The sequence below is a fragment of the Aquarana catesbeiana genome, linkage group LG05 (assembly GCF_042186555.1).
Source record: "Aquarana catesbeiana isolate 2022-GZ linkage group LG05, ASM4218655v1, whole genome shotgun sequence".
Taxonomy (NCBI): domain Eukaryota; kingdom Metazoa; phylum Chordata; class Amphibia; order Anura; family Ranidae; genus Aquarana; species Aquarana catesbeiana.
Genome location: NC_133328.1, coordinates 132,057,685 through 132,075,834, shown reverse-complemented (window position 1 = coordinate 132,075,834; position 18,150 = coordinate 132,057,685). Strand labels below are relative to the sequence as shown.

The 18,150-nt window shown below is 42.1% G+C and overlaps 1 protein-coding gene across 4 annotated transcripts in view; it reads left to right on the top strand.

The window, feature by feature from the left end:
* Positions 1 to 18,150, top strand: part of TBC1D5 (TBC1 domain family member 5) — an 842,416-nt gene that overhangs the window by 42,979 nt on the left and 781,287 nt on the right. For 3 of the 4 annotated variants that reach the window (XM_073630202.1, XM_073630199.1, XM_073630201.1), the window contains exon 2: positions 14,535 to 14,599. The exons of the other annotated variant lie outside the window; for it this stretch is intronic. The gene's annotated coding sequence lies outside the window, so the exon portion shown is untranslated. The remainder of the gene's footprint in view (positions 1 to 14,534; positions 14,600 to 18,150) is intronic. 4 annotated transcript variants of the gene reach the window in all.

Genomic DNA, 18,150 nt, shown 5'->3' with positions numbered 1-18,150 from the left:
CACTGAAGACGAAGAACTGAGTGATCAGTGGTGTTTGATCGGTCAGTTCTTTGTCTTAGAGGACAGATGCAACTTCAGAACAATGCTGCATCCACCCAGCTGAGTATGATTGTTTGTTTTTTGTAATCCTGCACTTCTCTTTTAAAAGAGATGATGTTTTTTTTTAAGAATCATACTCGCCTAGATGGATGCACCATCGGTCTGATGCAGCATCTGTCCTCCGGCGACTGAAAACTGAGTGATCGAACACCACTGATCGCTCAGTTCTCATAGTTCCGTGAGCTGACTGTCAGTCACCACTCTCTGCTATGCCTCCTCCTCGCTCATTGGAGTGCTGGGCTGTGGAGAGGCCGGGGGCGTCCATCCAAGACTGTCAGTGGCTCGCTCCAGGGATCTGGCGGATCCCGTCTCCGTGGTTGTGATGGACTCTCTGACGTCTGAGACTTCCCCCTGCTCTCTGCTTAAAACGGGTCACAGGAGTGCGAATTGCACTCCTGTGATCCACAGGAGAAGTACAGCCAAACAAGCTTTGTCTGTACTTCTCATTTAAGTGTGCTCACTGGAAGATTCCTCCTTTATTTATGTTCTGATGACAATGTAATAATGCTATTTTCCATCACTTGATCACTTGCAGTCCTCGTGGCAATAATCTCCAGGAAAAATAGAGAGGGTGAATATATTTTTGCTTTAAATACATTTTAATATGTTGTAATAGTAATATACGCTGCGGGTAAAATAAGTATTGAACATGTCACCATTTTTCTAGGTAATAATATTTCTAAAGGTGCTATTGACATGAAATGTTCACCACATGTCGAGAAGAACCCATGCAATCCAAACATACAAAGAAACCAAAACAAATAAGTTCAGAAATTATGTTATGTGTAATAAAATGGAATGACACAGGGAAAAAGTATTGAACACATGAAGAAAGGGAGGTGCAAAAAGGCAAGGGAAGCCAAGACACCAGCTAAAATCTATCAGTAATTAGAAAGCAATCCTTCCCTTTGTCAGTGCAAATTAATATCAGCTGGCTCAGTCTCAACTGATGGCCTATAAAAAGATGTCTCGTTAGCAAGGTGTCACACAAGAAACCTCTCATGATGGGTAAAAGCAAAGAGCTCTCTCAAGACCTTATTGTTGTAAAACATACTGATGGCATTGGTTACAGAAGGATTTTTAAACTTCTGAATATTCCAGTGAGCACTGTTGGGGCCATAATCTGGAAGTGGAAAGAATATCATTCATTTCAGCATAAACCAGCTACGACCAGGTGCTCTTCACATAATTTCTGACAGAGTGAAAAGAGTTATCAGAATAGTTGTCCAAGAACCAAGGACCACTTGTGGAGAGCTTCAGAAAGACATGGAATTAGCAGGTACAATTGTTTCAAAGAAAACAATAAGTAATACACTCAACCGCCATGGCTTGTATGCACACTCGCCACGCAAGATCATAGCTAGGAAATGGGCAGACGAAACATTTTTAGAATAGATATACTGTAGTTAGGGTTTTTTTTCCACTTTAGACATGTTTCTTAGCCCTAACTAGTTCACCCTTGTAGACTGCAGGTCACCTCCTACCTGGTTATGAAGATTAGGAGAGGGAAGGTGTTCTGTAGTACTAACACATTTCCTGTCTTAGGGTGACAACGCTGCTCCACCATAGATTACTGTCAGTATGCCATTTACTGAAAGAAAATAAAAGAAAAACAATATGTAAAAAAAGAAAACGAATGCAGCCACCACTACCAGTAGGCTGCAAGTTCCATTTTTGTTCTTTAGATACACTTAACCACTTGCCAACCGCCTAACTGGGAAAATACATCATTACTTTGATGTTAAATACTGGGGTTATGGCTGCAGCTAGATGCCATAACCCTACCCCGGTATTTTCTTTTTCCTTCTTATTCCTTTGTTATCTGTGGGATCACTTTTAGAAGCGGCGGGAGCTTACATTACCAATTGCTGAGCCCAGGAACCATCTGGCGCCGGCAGTGTTTTTGCCACAGAGATAAGAGATGGCAAGATGGCCTCCGCTCATCTCTGTGCCCTTGGAGGACTGGGGCGACGTCATAACGTCACTTCTGGTTCTCGGGCCATGTAAACATGCCTTTTTTTTTTCTTAAAGCAAAAGATACTTTTTCTTTTTTTTTTTTTTTTTTTTCTTAAAGCAAATGATACTTCCTCTTTTTTTTTTTTTTTTTTTTTAAAGCAAAAGATACTTTTTTTTTTTTTTTTTTTTTTCCAGTCTTCTGCTTTTAAGGGTAGAGCAGAGATTTGGGGTCTTTTAGACTCCAGATTTCTCCATAAATAGGACCTGTCATGCTGTTATGTTATCGCAAGGGATGTTTATATACCTTGCAATAGAAGTGATACAATTTTTTTTTTTTTTAAGTGTAAAAATGTAAATTTTTTTATAAAATAAAAAAATAATTTAAAGCGCCCCTGTCCCCACATGCTCATGCACAGTAGGGAACGCATGCGTAGGTCACGCCCACATATGTAAACAGTGTTGTCATCACACATGTGAGGTATCGCCATGAATGTCTGAGTGAGAGCAATAATTCTAGCACTAGACCCCCTCTTTAACCCTAAACTGGTAACCTGCAGACATTTTTAAAGCGTTGCCTATGGTAAGTGTTTTTTTTTTTTTTATGTTAAGTCTATTTTAAAACAGTAATAAACCGCGATGTGTATCTGTGGGTTTTTTTTTGCAAGGTAAAGCCATAAGCACATTTTGTGAAACGTACCTAGGTAAAGCCATAATCTGCATCGCATACTAGCAGATTATGTGAAACCGTACCTATAAAAAAAAGCCCTCCAGCACCATGCTATCACGGGTGAGAAAGCTTTCATCTTCACCCGGTCTTCCTTCCGGGTTTGTGGACTCCAGCTGTGTGAGAGATGTCAGAAATGGGAGTTTACTCCCACTTTAAGTACCGTAGTTTAGTACCATTCCACAAGCGCACACAATTTGAAAGCATGACATGTTAGGTATCTATTAAAGTGATTGTAAAGGTAATAATTAAAAAAAATATATATATCATACTTACCTCCACTGTGCAGCTCGTTTTGCACAGAGTGGCCCCGAACCTGCCCATCTGGGGTCCCCCGGCGGCTCTCGCGGCTCCTCCCCACATCTGATAACCCCCTCGGAGAAGCGCTTCCCCTGAGGGGGTTACCTTGAGAACACTTTCCCGAGGCCAAATGCAGGACTCGGCCCGGCGCTCGGATTGGATTTGATTGACAGCAGCGGGAGCCAGTGGCTGCGCTGCTTTCAATCTATCCAATCAAGAGCCAAGAACCCCGGGCAGTAAGACAGCGCGTCCCCGTGGGTCAAGTGTGAGGGCTCAGTTAAGTAAAACAGGGGGGGGGGGGGGCTGGGGGGCCGATCACTGGCAGGTGTTTTTTCACCTTAATGCATAGGATGCATTAAGGTGAAAAAACACTTAGGTTTACAACCCCTTTAAAACTCGGCGTAACATCATCTTTCATATTATACAAAAAATAATTGGGGTAAATAAAACCGTGTGACATAAATTGCAATGATCACCATTTTATTCTCTAGGGTCTCTTTTCTAGCGAAAAATACTGATTTTACTTAAACAGGCTTTTTGACTACATTACAGTACCATTCATGATCACTGTAAAAAAAAAACTTTTCAAAAAAGAAACGTGCTGCAAAGTAAAAATGCCACCTAAATCATCACATTATCTAAATTACAGAATCTTGTAGTTTTAAAATGATTGAAAGCAACAGCTATTTGTGCGGGAATTACTTCACAAACAGTATGAGTGTAAATCTACTTCAAAGGTGAAACTGAAACAGAAAGATAATTAAAATGTAACTTGACTTTTCTGTACACTTTAAAAATGTGATTTTGTAAGCTAGAACAATGAGATGATCATAGTGTGCATGACCTTGTCCTGTGTCATTATATATGTACAGGCTGTTGGAATATCCATTGTACCCAAAGTGTTCATTTTGTTCTGCTAGCCTTGCTGTGTAAATAAAAAGGACTATAGTTATTTACACTTGAGAACAGAATAGTTGGATCTATATGAATATTCCATTGTTTGCTATCAATGTCTATAGAAAATGCTATGGCTAATAGAAAGTAACTGAACAATTCCATTTGACTATAATGGGCACTTTACATCCTGAAAATGCATAACCGGGCATGACAGGTAATGATCACTATTTACAAAGTAGTCCAGCTCATTGCCTTGTCTGATAAAGTCAGATTGAAAAGAAAAAAAAAAAAAAGACGGGATTATGTTGTACATAGTCAGTCAGGGAATCCACAGAATTTTTTTTAAAGTGACACTAGAGCTGCACGATTCTGGATAAAATGAGAATCACGATTTTTTTTTTTTTGCTTAGAATAAAGATCACGATTCTCTCACAATTCTCGGTGTAACCTCACCTTTCACATTATACAAAAAAATTGGGCTAACTTTACTGTTTTTTAGTCTCTCCTAAAAAAATATATACTGTATAATGCACTTGTTATATGAATCATGGAAATGTCAAATTAAGATTGTAAGGGGTTTTGAATTGAGATCGCGATTTTATTTTTTTATCAATTACCGTATTTATCGGCATATAACATGCACCTTCAATTTAAAAGGGAAGTTTCAGGAAAAAAAACATTTTTTTCAAAATAAACCACTTTGAAGAAAAATATAATGGTCAGTGCCCATCAATGCAGCCTGATCTGTGCCCATCCGCAGCGTCAATGCAGCCTGATCTGTGCTCATCTGCAGCCTCAATGCAGCCTGATCTGTGCCCATCCGCAGCATCAATGCAGCCTGATCTGTGCTCATCTGCAGCCTCAATGCAGCCTGATCTGTGCCCATCTGCACCCATCTCCCATCAATGCAGCCTGATGCCCATCTGCAGCCTCACCATCTCTCATGCAGGAAGTCACAAGTCGTCATCTTCTGTTTACTCGGCTCTCAGTCGGCAGTCACCTACACAGTCCCGCCTCCGGCATTGGACCAGCTCTTGTGATTGACAGAACACTGGTCCAATGCCGGTGGCGGAGGTGAGACTGTGTGTGTGACGTCAGAGCTGAGTGAGAGCTGATTATACAGGAGATGATGGCTCAGTGAATTCTGGTGGCGCTTGTCCCCCTCCTTCCCCTCCGAGGTACACTATTGGCGTATAACACGCACCCGTGATTTGCTCCCTATTTTCAGGGGGAAAAAGTGTGTGTTATACGCCGATAAATACGGTATTCATGCAGCTCTAAAGCCTCATACACACAATCAGACTTTATACAAACTTTCCTGTGGATTTCTGTACAAAGGGAGTGAACTTGTTAAGCATGCACACGGCAGGACTTTTTAGGCAAACAACACGAACGTAGTGACGTTTTAACGTACTGACGACACTTTAAAAGAGGACGTTCAATTCTCTGGCGCCACCCTTTGGTCAACCTCTGTATTGTTGTCTGATCTTTTGCATTGGTTCTGAGCATACGTGTTTGTACTAAAGTCCGATGGTTTTGTGTGCACACGATCGGATTTGCCGACGTCGGACTTTTGTTGCCGCCAAGTTTGTCTGTTTGCACAGCCAACATTTGTCCGATGAAAACCGAAAAGTTTGTCCGATGGAGCGTACACACGGTCGGATCTTGCCTTAAAACAGCTAATTTACATGTTTGTTGTCAAAAAGTCCGATCATGTGTATGGGCCTTTATTGACACTAAACTCTGGTTTAAATAAGTTAATTTTATTCAAATATGTATCCTTAAAGCGGCATTATACCCAAAACCAAAAATGTAATACATTGCAGTTTCCTAATCATTAAAAGTTGTGGCTGCATTTTTTTTGTAGGCCTTTTCCCCCTCAGTTTTCACCTGGTGATCTGACCAGTACACACCTCCTCGTATTAGAGCCCCCACACTGGATGAAGGAGAAACGGGGACACATTTGGATAGCAGCATTTTTAATCTGGGGGAAAGGGAAGGGGGGGTGTTAGATGCACTACAAGATTTAAATACACAGTTATGTCCCTTTTTGGGATAAAGGTTTTCCATGAATTAATAAAACCCCTTTCTTACTGGGGCCAACCGAGCGTCAGCGGTAAAGTGCTGCTAGACTTAGCGGTGCTTTTCGGGCCGCTAGTGGCCGAAGAAAGGGTTAAAACCGCCCGTGTTGTGGCGTTTCCGAACTGCGTTTTTTAGGTGCTTCAGAAGCGCTGCCCATTCCTTCCAATGGGCAGGGGAGGTTTGGGAGCGCTGTATACGGCGCTCTAAAACCACTTCACAGATGCTGCTTGCAGGACTTTTTTTCACCTCCCGCAAGCGCACCGCCCCAATGTGAAAGCTCTCGGGCTTTCACACTGGGGTGACATGGGAGGCAGTTTTCAGGTGCTTTACAGGCGATATTTTTAGCACTAAAACGCCTGAAAACTGCCTCAGTGTAAAAGTAGCCTAAAAGCTGAATATTGTAAGCACCCTGTCGGTGGTAAGTGGTTTGCCTCAACTCTCTAACTGATACATCTGCAGAACAGCATGGTTTGTTGAAAAAAAACAGACTTCTTGGCGGGATGACCGGTGATAATAAAAGAAGAAAAGCCTAAAAAAGAAAACAAATGCAGCCATTACATCAGAATTGATATGCTTTTGGGTTTAATACTGCTTTAAAGCAGTAGTAACCTGCTAAAAAAGAAAAAAAAAACTGGAAGACAATGGCAAAATGTGCTAGCATGCATCTCTTCACATTCTGAAATACTTATCTTAGAACGAAGTCCCTGCAGGGGTGCCTGGTCGCCGCTGAGGGGGCTGACACTATCCCGCGGCGTTTCTCCCGCGTTCATGGGCTCCGGCACTATGCGTGGCCAGAGCCGTGATAACGCCCTATGTTTCGGCAAGAAGCTCTGAAGTTCCGCCACGATACGGTGGACCTTAAGAGCACATGCGCCGCTGATGTCAGTGGCTGCATGCAGGGTGAAGATCTCCTTAAACCGTGCAGGTTAGGAGATATTCATTTTACCTACAGGTAAGCCTTATTATAGGCTTACCTGTAGGTAAAAATCCCCAAGCGGGGCATACAACCGCTTTGAATCCAAAAAGTACCCTCTATTGCTCTCAGCCTCTTCCAAATCACCAAATTCCTTTTTATTGTGATCAGACTTCCTATTACAGGGCGGGCTGGTGTCATTTTAAAGTGTATTCATAGCCTAAACTGGTTTGTTTATAGTGTAGGGGGGTGGATAACCACTTAGCGGCCGCCCGCAATGTACTACAGACGAGAGGTACTACCGTACATCGCTGCTGGGTTTAGGACACGCACATGCCCCCTGCCAGCATCCTCTGTGATTGTACACAGCTGGAGCCTAACAGCAAGTCTCGGCCAATGATTTACAGTTGAGACCTTCTGATCGGCTGTGTACATTTGCAGCCCAGAACTCTGTGTTGACAATCAACATAGAGCTCTGTATACAGGGAACATCTCTGTGTTTCTCATCCCTGCAAAGCAGGAATGAAAAACTTGGAGATCAATTAGTAAAAGCAGCACACATTACACATAGTTAGGCACATATTTAACCCTTTGATCACCCTAAATGTTAACCACTTCCCAGCCAGTGTCATTAGTACAGTGACAGTGTATAGCATTAGCACTAATCACTGTAATATTGTCACTGGTAATGTCAGTGGCATTTAGTCAGTTCCCCCCCAGCATCAGTGTGTGTCAGATTGCCGCTGCAGTATCGCAGTCTCATTATAAGTTGTTGATCGCCGCCATTGGTAGTATAAAAAAAATAAAAATACAGTATATATCCATCTATATATAAAATATATATATATATATATATCCATATCTCTATCTCTCTATCGTAGTTTGTAGGTGCTATAACTTTCATGCAAACCAATCAATTTACGCGTATTGGGAATTTTTCTATCAAAAGCATGTAGCAGAATACATTGGGCAAAATTTATGAAGACATTTGTTTTTTTTTTTTTAAATTTTTGGATATGTTTTATAGCAGAAAATGAAAAGGTTATGAAGGGGGGGGGGCAAGGGAATGCATCCCGCCGCTAAATAAACTAAAGGCCGGCCACCCAGTGACCCCGCCCCCTTGTGACATCGATCCAGCATGTCCATGCTGTCATAGGATGGCCCCACACCTCAGTTTATTTAGTACCGGGAGGCGACAGAACTGTCAGATGGCAGTCATTGTGATTGACAATGGATCTACATCGGGGGGACATTTTTAAAAATAAATAAATAATTTGTCAAAAACTATGTCTGCCTTTTTATTTACTGTTTGAGCACTTTTTTGGTGAATGAGTATAGTTACTATGTATGGCCTGGGATCTGGGCACCCCTTGTTAAAGGGTGCCTCTAGATTCTGATAAGCCCCCCACCCGCAGACCCCCCACAACCACTGGCCAGGGTTGTGGGGATGAGGCCCATGTCCTCATTAACATGGGAAGCCCCCCACCCGCAGACCCCCCACAACCACTGGCCAGGGTTGTGGGGATGAGGCCCATGTCCTCATTAACATGGGAAGCCCCCCAAAGCACCCCCCCATGTTGAGGTCGCTCGCCCCACTTTCCTGAGCTGTCGGGCTACATGCTCGGAGAAAGGTTCTGGTATGGATCTTGAGGGGCCCTATGCCGTTTTTTTTTTTTTTTTTTTAACTTTGGCATGGGGTTCCTCTTAAATTCATACCAGACTTGACGGTATTGGGGGGGGGGGGCTTGTTGTTTTTTTTTTTACCCCACAATTTTTTCCACAATTTTTTTTTTTTATATTCAGCTGTCGGGGTACCTCGCTGACCGCTGATGTGCCAGAAATATAACACTCCCATTGGTTGTGCTCTCAACCAAACTGTCAAACCAATGGCTGGTGTCATAACTGATCACATGTGCAGCATCATGGCGGTTGTAAATTAAACCGAGGCAAAGATGGCCGCTTCCTGCGCTGGAAACAATAGGAGGGTTTACTTACACTTTAAGGACAACCATGTTTACTGCCAGTACCTTAACTATCGCATGCCTGGACCACTACTTAAATACCGCATGCAATCTGTTTCTGTGAATGGAGCCCATTATTATATAGCAAGTTGTTAAATGGGTAAAGTTCCACTTTAAGTTGAGGTAGTCAGAAAAGTTGCTGCTCTCCACTCGGCGTTGTGATAATTGTTCTTTACATTTTGATGCTGAAGCCAAAAAATTCTTTGCTTGTAAACATGTTTTTAATAAGGATGGATCCTATAAAAATAGCACAGCATGTGCTTCACATTATTCTAATCCAACATATGTTGTAAAGAAAGACAACTGAAGTAACATATTTGGCCTAATTGTAATATTTTAATATTCTAATTATGCAAATAATTCCACATTCAATATGGGTAGAAAGAACACTAAACATGCCATATTTAAAAGTGACATACACCCACAATAGTGAGTTAATTGCCTTTAATTTGAGTTTTCTCCTGTCATTCTTTTTTTTACTGTGGATGATGACCATCTGTCCATTTTTAGGAAACTCTCAGGTATAAACAATAAGCTACAGTACATTGATAGGCCAGCAGATTAAGGTCTTGGTTCCGCATGTGATTTTCATTTGTGCTACTGCATTGGCTGGAATTGGTCAGGTGCGTTTTGTCAGACGCTTGGAATGAATCTTATGAATGAATCTTACTCCGTTTTAGATACGTACAAGTAAACATCCTGCCTAACAGCAGACCCTAATGCCGCGTACACACGGTCGGACTTTTAGTCTACAAAAGTCCAACGGACGCCGACGGACTAAAGCTGGCTGGTAATCCGTTCGTGTGTGGGCTTCTCCGGACTTTCAGCAGACTTTTTCAGCCTCAAATCCGACGGACTTTAGATTTGAAACATGCTTCAAATCTTTACGTCGTAACTACGACGGACCCGAAATCCGCTCGTCTGTGTGCTAGTCCGACGGACAAAAACCCATGCTAGGGCAGCTATTGGCTACTGGCTATGAACTTCCTTATTTTAGTCCGGTGTACGTCATCACGTACGAATCCGTCGGACTTTTGTGTGGTCGTGTGTAGGCAAGTCCGTTCGTTAGAAAGTCTGCTGCAAGTCCGCCGAAAGTCCGCCGGAAGTCTGTCGGACAGGCTGTCGGACTTTTGTAGACGAAAAATCCGACCGTGTGTACGCGGCATAAAAGTTGCCTGCTATTAATTTTATTAGTCAGAAATGCCTTTTTTTGCCCTCCTTTGATTTATTTTGACCTTTTTTTAATATCTCACAATGCAAAAGTAGTATTAACTCAAAAATAAATATTTATTATATTGCAGCTTACTAATCCTTAAATTGTGGCGGCTGCATTCATTTTATTTTTTAGGCTTATTTTCTTTATTTTCACCTGGTCATCCAGCTAGTAATATTCCTGTCTAAGGGCCCATTCATACTATTGTGAATGGGCGTGTGAATTGTACAGGATCATGCTGCGTGTTCCTGTGCAATTCACATGCAGTTCTGTGCAGTGTGATTTTAATCCATTCATTTTGAAGGCGCTGAAATTAAATGTACTGCACCAAAAGTAACACATGAACTATTTTTGGAAACGCACTGCAGCAGAATCGCATTTCCACCATGCGATCCGGTGCAGTCAAAGGCATTATGTTTGTAACCTGCGTTTGGGGTGTCATTAACCACTTGCCACCCCAAGGTACGTACATGGACGTCTTTGGGTTTCGGTGCTTATACCGGTTTGATGCCTGCACCTACAGGCATCATCCCAGTATCATTCTTTTCAGCCGGCGATTCCATTTCATGCAGAAGCCACTCGATCACTTCTGCGGGTGGATGAAGGGGGTTCCCACCCCCCTCCCGCTGCCTCTCCCGGGCTCTCTGGTCCCAGCACGGAGGCCGGGAGTGATGCGGCAGTGGCTGCCCTGTACACAGAGAGGAACTGACGTTGTTCCTCTCTCTCTATAGCCCCGGAAGCCAGGAGCGACTAGTAGTTTGTCACTTCCGGTCCCACCCCTTTGTTTACCTGGCCACGAGCGGCCAGGAAAGCAGCCGATCAGACCGATCTGTGTCTGGTCGGCTGCATGGGAGGCCAGAGGAGAGGAGAGGACCTGTCACGGCCCATGCTGTCACAATGGATGTTGTTCATCCCTTGTGATAGCAATAAAGTTAGCACAAAAAAAAAAATGTAAAAAAAAAAAAAATTGTATAAAATAAATAAATGAAAACATTTTTTAAAGCGCCCTGTCCCACCATGCTTTTGCGCAGATGTGAAGGCATACGTTACTCCCGCACGCATATGTAAACGGTGATCGCACCACACGTGAGGTATTGTCGGGAACGTCCGAGCAAGAATAATAATACTAGCACCAGACCTCCTGTGCAACTCTAAACTGATAACCTGTAAAGGCGTTTAAAGCGCCGCCGACGGAAAGTTTAAAGCACCGTAGTTTGCCGCCAATCCACTGGCAGACACAATTTTAAAGCGTGACATTTTTGGTATCTAATTACTTGGTGTAACAACATCATCTTTCACATTATGCAAAAAATTGGGCTAAATTTAGTGTTGTGTTTTTCAAACTGCGTTTGAAAAATGGCTACGCAAATACCGTGTAACGTAAAAAATTGCAACACTCACCATTTTATTCTATAGGGTCTCTGCTAAAAAAAAAAAAAAAAAAATAAAAAAAAATATATATATTATATTATATTATTTTTTTTTTTTTTTTATATATACCCTGTTTCCCTGAAAATAAGACCTAGCGTGATGGTCGGTGATGGCTGCAATATAAGCCCTACCCTGTTTCCCCGAAACTTAGCCCTACCCTGAAAATAAGACCTACTAGGGCTTATTTGGGGGGTAGGGCTTATATTGCAGCCATCACCGGCAATCACGCTAGGTCTTATTTTCGGGGAAACAGGGTATATATATATATATATATATATATTTGGGGGTTCTAATTAATTTTCTAGCAAAAAAAGGTACATTTTTCAATGTAGGAGTGGAGTGTCAGAAATGGCCCGGTTGGAAAGTGGTTGACGTTGCACTGACACCAGCTGCAGATCGCCAGGGCGGTCAGATATGAGTTCATATGGATCTGCCTTTATCTACCCACATCTGGGACTGTTCAGATTCTTCGGACCAAAAACAATACGTTTGCATCCAGGTCTGCTTTTACTAACCAGAACGGATGTGGGCGGTTATAGGTGGACAAACATCCACTTACATTCAACCACCAATTGGGATTACATGGGTTTAATTTTTTTCCTCCATCACAAGACGGCAAAAATTGGAATGGACTCAAATTTCACATATGTTACATCTGTTTCTGTTCTGATCCGACACAGCAGGGGATGAGTCCAGGATCCCCTGTTGAGATAGAACGAAGGGTGTCCATGTGAAAATGGCCTTAACCACTTCCCACCCAGCCGTCATTTTGCTATAGGCTGGGTGGAAAGTGGTTAAGGACTCTTATAGATCCGTGTGAACGTCATATAACGTCCTCACTGATCATGCCTCGCGCTTACCTGCGGGGCCGTGCTGTGGCGCAATCTGTCACTGAAAACAGCTGATGACTGATCACTGTACTTGCCCGCTGCCTGTACCATGTGACCGCTGTAACCATTCACAGCAGGTCACATGATAGTTGTAAACAATGGATGGCTTCCTTTCAAGCCATCCTTTGTGTGCAATTGTGTTGCTAGCTGTGATTGGTCACAGTGATCACATGGTACATACTGGGCCAATCAAAGCCCATCTGTGCCATGTGATCAGCTGTGACCAATCACAGCTAATCACCACAAAACAAACTGAATCGACTTCATACAGTAAAATGTTTGCTTATAGCAGTGAAATTCACCATTATTGGCACCTTTTTCTTTATTGGCAAAATGCAGATAAACCTATTTTCACCCAATAATATTCAGCGGCCGCGATTTCAGTATATCTCTATTTAAAAGTGTTAGCTGGAATTTTCGCTTTAATTTGTTTAAGTCCATATAAATCTGCTAGTGCATCTAACACTACCCTCTCCACAGATTGACAATGCTGCTTTCCAAAAGTGTCTCATTTTTTTCCGAGATGAGTGGAGACAACCCAATGGCCCGTACACACGATCCGAAAATCAGACGAAAAATACCTCTTTCGATGCGATCGTACGATAATCAGATCGTTACCCTGTTTCCCCGAAAATAAGACCTAGCGTGATTGTCAGTGATGGCTGCAATATAAGCCCTAACCCCCAAATAAGCCCTACCCTGTTTCCCCGAAAATAAGCCCTACCCTGAAAATAAGACCTACAAGGACTTTAACTAGGGCTTATTTGGGGGGTAGGGCTTATATTGCAGCCATCACCGATAATCACGCTAGGTCTTATTTTCGGGGAAACAGGGTAGTACAGAGCTTTCGAGAGCCGATCACGACAATTCAGCCGATATTATTCGACCGGACAAACACGAAAATTTTCCTCGTACGATACCAGATCGTACGATTTTCGTTTAGTCAGTACAGTTGTCGTCCGAAAATACAATACAAATACATTACAACACATGACATCACTGATTTATTTTTGGTGTAGCCAACACTTTGGATAGAATATGGAAAGTCAAAGGTCTTGCTGCCCTCCTCAGAACAATGGGTGTCCTTAGAGCCGAAACATATATAAAAACAGGGAGGGCGCACCGACCTTGCGCATTACCAAAGATAAAAGTTATTTAAATAGTAAAAGCAAGAGTCATACTCACAAACAAATGTTAAAAAAAGGCTTAACGTTGCTCCAAGATTTGGGAACCATGTCTTCTGGACCCGGGTTTTAGGAGGAACCAGATGGTATCGCAAACGGCTTACGCGTTACAAGGCAGTACCCTCAGAGCCTCAGCGGTCAAAGCATATAACACGATTTAGCTTATGGTATATTTTGATGGATTGGCATGGTGGGTCGCCCACCTGGATGGGAGTGGAAGGCTCTGGTGGGCGTCCACCCAGTCATGTGAATGGCTCTATTTAAAGGAAACTAGAGAAAGTTAGTCTGCTATCACTGAGGCTCTGATGAAGAGGGTACTCCCTCGTAACGCGTAAGCCGTTTGCGATACCATCTGGTTCCTCCTAATACCCGGTCCAGAAGACACGTTTCCGAATTCCTGGAGCAATGTTAAGCCATTTTTTTTAATGTATGTTTGTGAGTATGACTCTTGCTTTTACTATTTAAATATATTTTATGTTTGGTAATGCGCAAGGTCGGTGCGCCCTCCCTGTTTTCTTTACGGGCCAGATCACCAGGTGAAAATGACGGGGGGGTAAGCCAAAAAAAGAAAATGACCACAGCCATCACATTTAATAACTGGTAAGCTGCAATATATTTTTGTTTTGGAATTTATTACTGCTTTTAAGTTGTTTCATATGAATTGGAGTGAGTTTTTTGTTTTTGCTCGGTAGAAGCCGTTTTGCATAGTGAATACTTGCACACACAAATCTTTAGATGAAGAGCCTTACACACTCCCATCCGTAGAGACCCTTTCAGATTAATTATGACTGGTATACAACTAAACATGTTTGTGTCTTTCTTAGGGAGAAGGTGGACAGGTTGTGCTTTGCAATCAGCAGAGCCCTTTGGGAGGTGTGCAGCTGGCAAGGTAATGTTTCTAAACAAATAGAAAATAAAATAAAAATAGTGGCGTACATCTGTAAAAGTATAATTTGTTGCTAATGGAGACTTTTTGGGGTGTTCTGTAACATTTGTACTGGTAACCCCTGGGAAATGTATGATTAGAGATCCCACAATGCTTCAGGAGCTTTATAACGTAGCAAAAAACTCTTCTACTTTTGTTGCTGTTTATAGCTTGCTTGGTAGCGTGGTGAAAAAATATTTTCTTTACAATTTAGAAACTTGTACTGATGTGTTCTTGATCATTCTCTTTATTTTGGATGTTGTGGAGCAGGAGTCAGTCCGAATGGATCTGTGTGCCTGTCCATAGCTTTTGCAGGGGTGCCACCAGCAGGTGATCCACTTCCTAACACATTGGCAGTGCCTCGCCTTAGTTCCTTTCAACACTCATGCAGCAGAACATTCATAAAAACTTCAAAGGTACCTGAAATCTAGCAACTGGACAACTATTATCGTTTTCTGCAACTAGCAGGGTGGATTTGATTTAAATTTTGATTTAAATCACTAGTAAAAAGGCTTGATTTACACCAACTCAATTTAAATCAATTCTTAAAGAGCAACTGTAATCTTTGTCCCGCCAGCGGCTCCTCTTCTGATCCGCTGTTGACTCGCCGACAGTCCCATCCACTTTAATGGGACAGCTGATGATGCGGCAGTGACAACAAGGTGAGTGGATGCCCGCTAACAGGCGCTGCCATGATGGATCTGAAATGACAGGTGCTCTTTAAATGTAAGGACTTATTCTCGCTGGTAAAATCTTTAATATTTGCAAACAAAATGAAGGTTTCCTATTTAAAAAAAATAATAAGTTGTCAGGTTAGTAAAATCGCGATATTGGTACAGATTCAATCATACAGTTTGTAGTGTACATAGCTTTGCAAAACAATGGGATAAAGGAATATTCCTAAACTTTGTTTTATCTCATGGTTACTGTGAAATTGTGTGAATGCATCAATGCAGTGCATGTTATCTCAGCTGGAAGAGCTTGGATTCATTGAATGAGTTTACAAAAAATGGAAATCTTGCAGAATATACAGCGTCATGCTACATAACTAAGCTCCATTTCATACTGAATAACCTAAATTATTAACGTATCTTAAATAGAAAACGATCTTTAGCTTTTTACTCCAAAAGCATTTAAGATTTAAATAAAATAAATCATCTATTTTATCCACCCCGGCAACTAGTCACTACTGTCTGCTCTCCATGAGTCCTGTAACAGCTCTATTGTAGTTTGGGTTTAAAGGCTACATTTAGGCTGTATTTAGGATGGAACATGTAGTGTGTTCCAGCTCCTGCCCCCTCTCCCCTGATATCCCCCCTCTCTGTGGCAGCAGGCACTTTTCAGAAACAGTGTGGCTTTTTCTGCCAGTAAATCCCTTATACAGTTCACTTCCTGTTTCTTGTCTGGTAAAAAGCCTAGGCTTATGACATCATGCACAGCTCTCTTACTAGCTCTGGTGGGAGTTTGCCAGGAAAGGAGGGGAGGTGAGCCATAAGAGGGCCAATGAGAGCTGCAGGGCTGCAGAGCTGGATGTGTGCCTCTTTGTGTCTGTGTAAATCCAGGAAGTACATAGGCAGCAGCTTCAGCTGCCCACAGTTAAAATGGATGCAGCCAGACTCAGTGGAGGGAGATTTCTCCAGCATATTTGGCAAGTACAGAATCACAGTATATATAAAATACTATGCAAAGTGGTTGGAGAGAAGCTTCAGAATGGCAAAGATGTTTTTATTACAAATTATGAGAGCAGACTGCAGTTCCTCTTTAACCACTTGCCGACCAGCTCACGCACATTTACTGCGGCAGGTTGGCAGCGCTGCACGAATCGCCGTACCTGTAATGCAGCTCGCACAGCAGCGCGCTGGTGCGCTCTCACTCCCAATGCACACTGTGGGAGCGTGCCCGCAGGTTGGTCGAACTCTGTCTGCCGGCAACCCGCAATCGCCTAGTACAGAGGCAGAACGGGGATCTGCCAGTGTAAACAAGCGAAACCCTGTTCTGACAGGGGACATGTCAGAGATCTACTGTTCCCAGTGATCAGGAACAGTGATCTCTGTCATGTCCCAGGCAGCCCATCCCCCCTACAGTTAGAACACACCTAGGGAACACAGTTAACCCCTTGATTGCCCCCTAGTGTTAACCCCTTCCCTGCCAGTGTCATTTTTACATTGATCAGTGCATTTTTATAGCACTGATCAATGTAATAATGTCACTGGTCCCCAAAAAGTGTAATTTACGGTCAGATTTGTCCGCCACAATGTCGCAGTCCCGCTAAAAATCGCAGAGCGCCGCCATTACTAGTAAAAACAATAAATAATAAAAAAAAAAGTCTCTAAATCTATCCCATAGTTTGTAGACGCGATAACTTTTGCGCAAAACAATCAATATACGCTTGTTGCGATATTTTTTTACCAAAAATATGTAGAAGAATACATATCGGCCTAAACTGAGAAAAAATTTGCTTTTTTTTAAAAAAAATGGGGATATTTATTATAACAAAAAGTACAAAATGTGTTCTTTTTTTCAAAATTGTCGTTTTTTTTGTTTATAGTGCAAAAAATAAAAACCGCATAGATGATCAAATACCACCAAAAAGCTCTATTTGTGGGAAAAAAAGGACGTCAATTTTGTTTGGGTGCAGCGCCGCACGACTGCGCAGTTGTCAGTTAAAGCGACGCAGTGCTGAATCACAAAAAATGGCCTGGTCATTCAGCAGCCAAATTTTCCGGGGCTGAAGCGGTTAAAGGGGGGTGATTCTTTTCTATACCCACTGTATACATGCTCATACATTTTTTGGTCTTTGTAAGATACTCCGTATGTTTCATATGCTTTATATGTAACAGGTCAAACACTTGATGTTTTGTTACCTTTTATAGAGGTCGCTCGCCTTTGGCCATGCTAGTAGCAATGCTGTCAGAGAGATTTCAAATGAAGCCTCAATGAAGATTGAATTCTGATTAGACGGTGCCTTCACCCAGTTTATTCAGGATTTATGTTCCCTGCTTATCATTTTGCTGGGCAAATGAATGGTTTAGTGTCCTACACCTGCTTTTTCTGTTACTATTTTGTATGATTTATTGTTATGTGTTGTAATGTTTGTGATCTAGATAAAGGCATCAGCAAAGGCTGGGGTTATTTAAACTCCTAAAGTTGACGATTGGTAGAAATGATTTTAAAATGTATGCAGGATATAGAAATATGGACTAGTCTTTACAGATATAATGATTTTGTTCAGGCTTTCCTGGGAAAAAAACAAGATATTCATTGCTTTTTTTTTTTTCCTGGAGTATTCTGTTCGGTTATTCTTTAAAGTGTTACTAAACCCACAACAGTAAAATCAGTCTGTATATGCAATAAAGCATGCCTGTTATACTCACCGTGGAACCTAAGTGGTTAATCCTGCACATTGTGAAAAAAGGCTGTTTGATCCTGACTTCTCTGATCTTCCTTTTTTTCCACTGTCCCCAATTCATCTGCTGATAGTACAGAACCTTGGGGGCAATCTGCACATGCTCTGT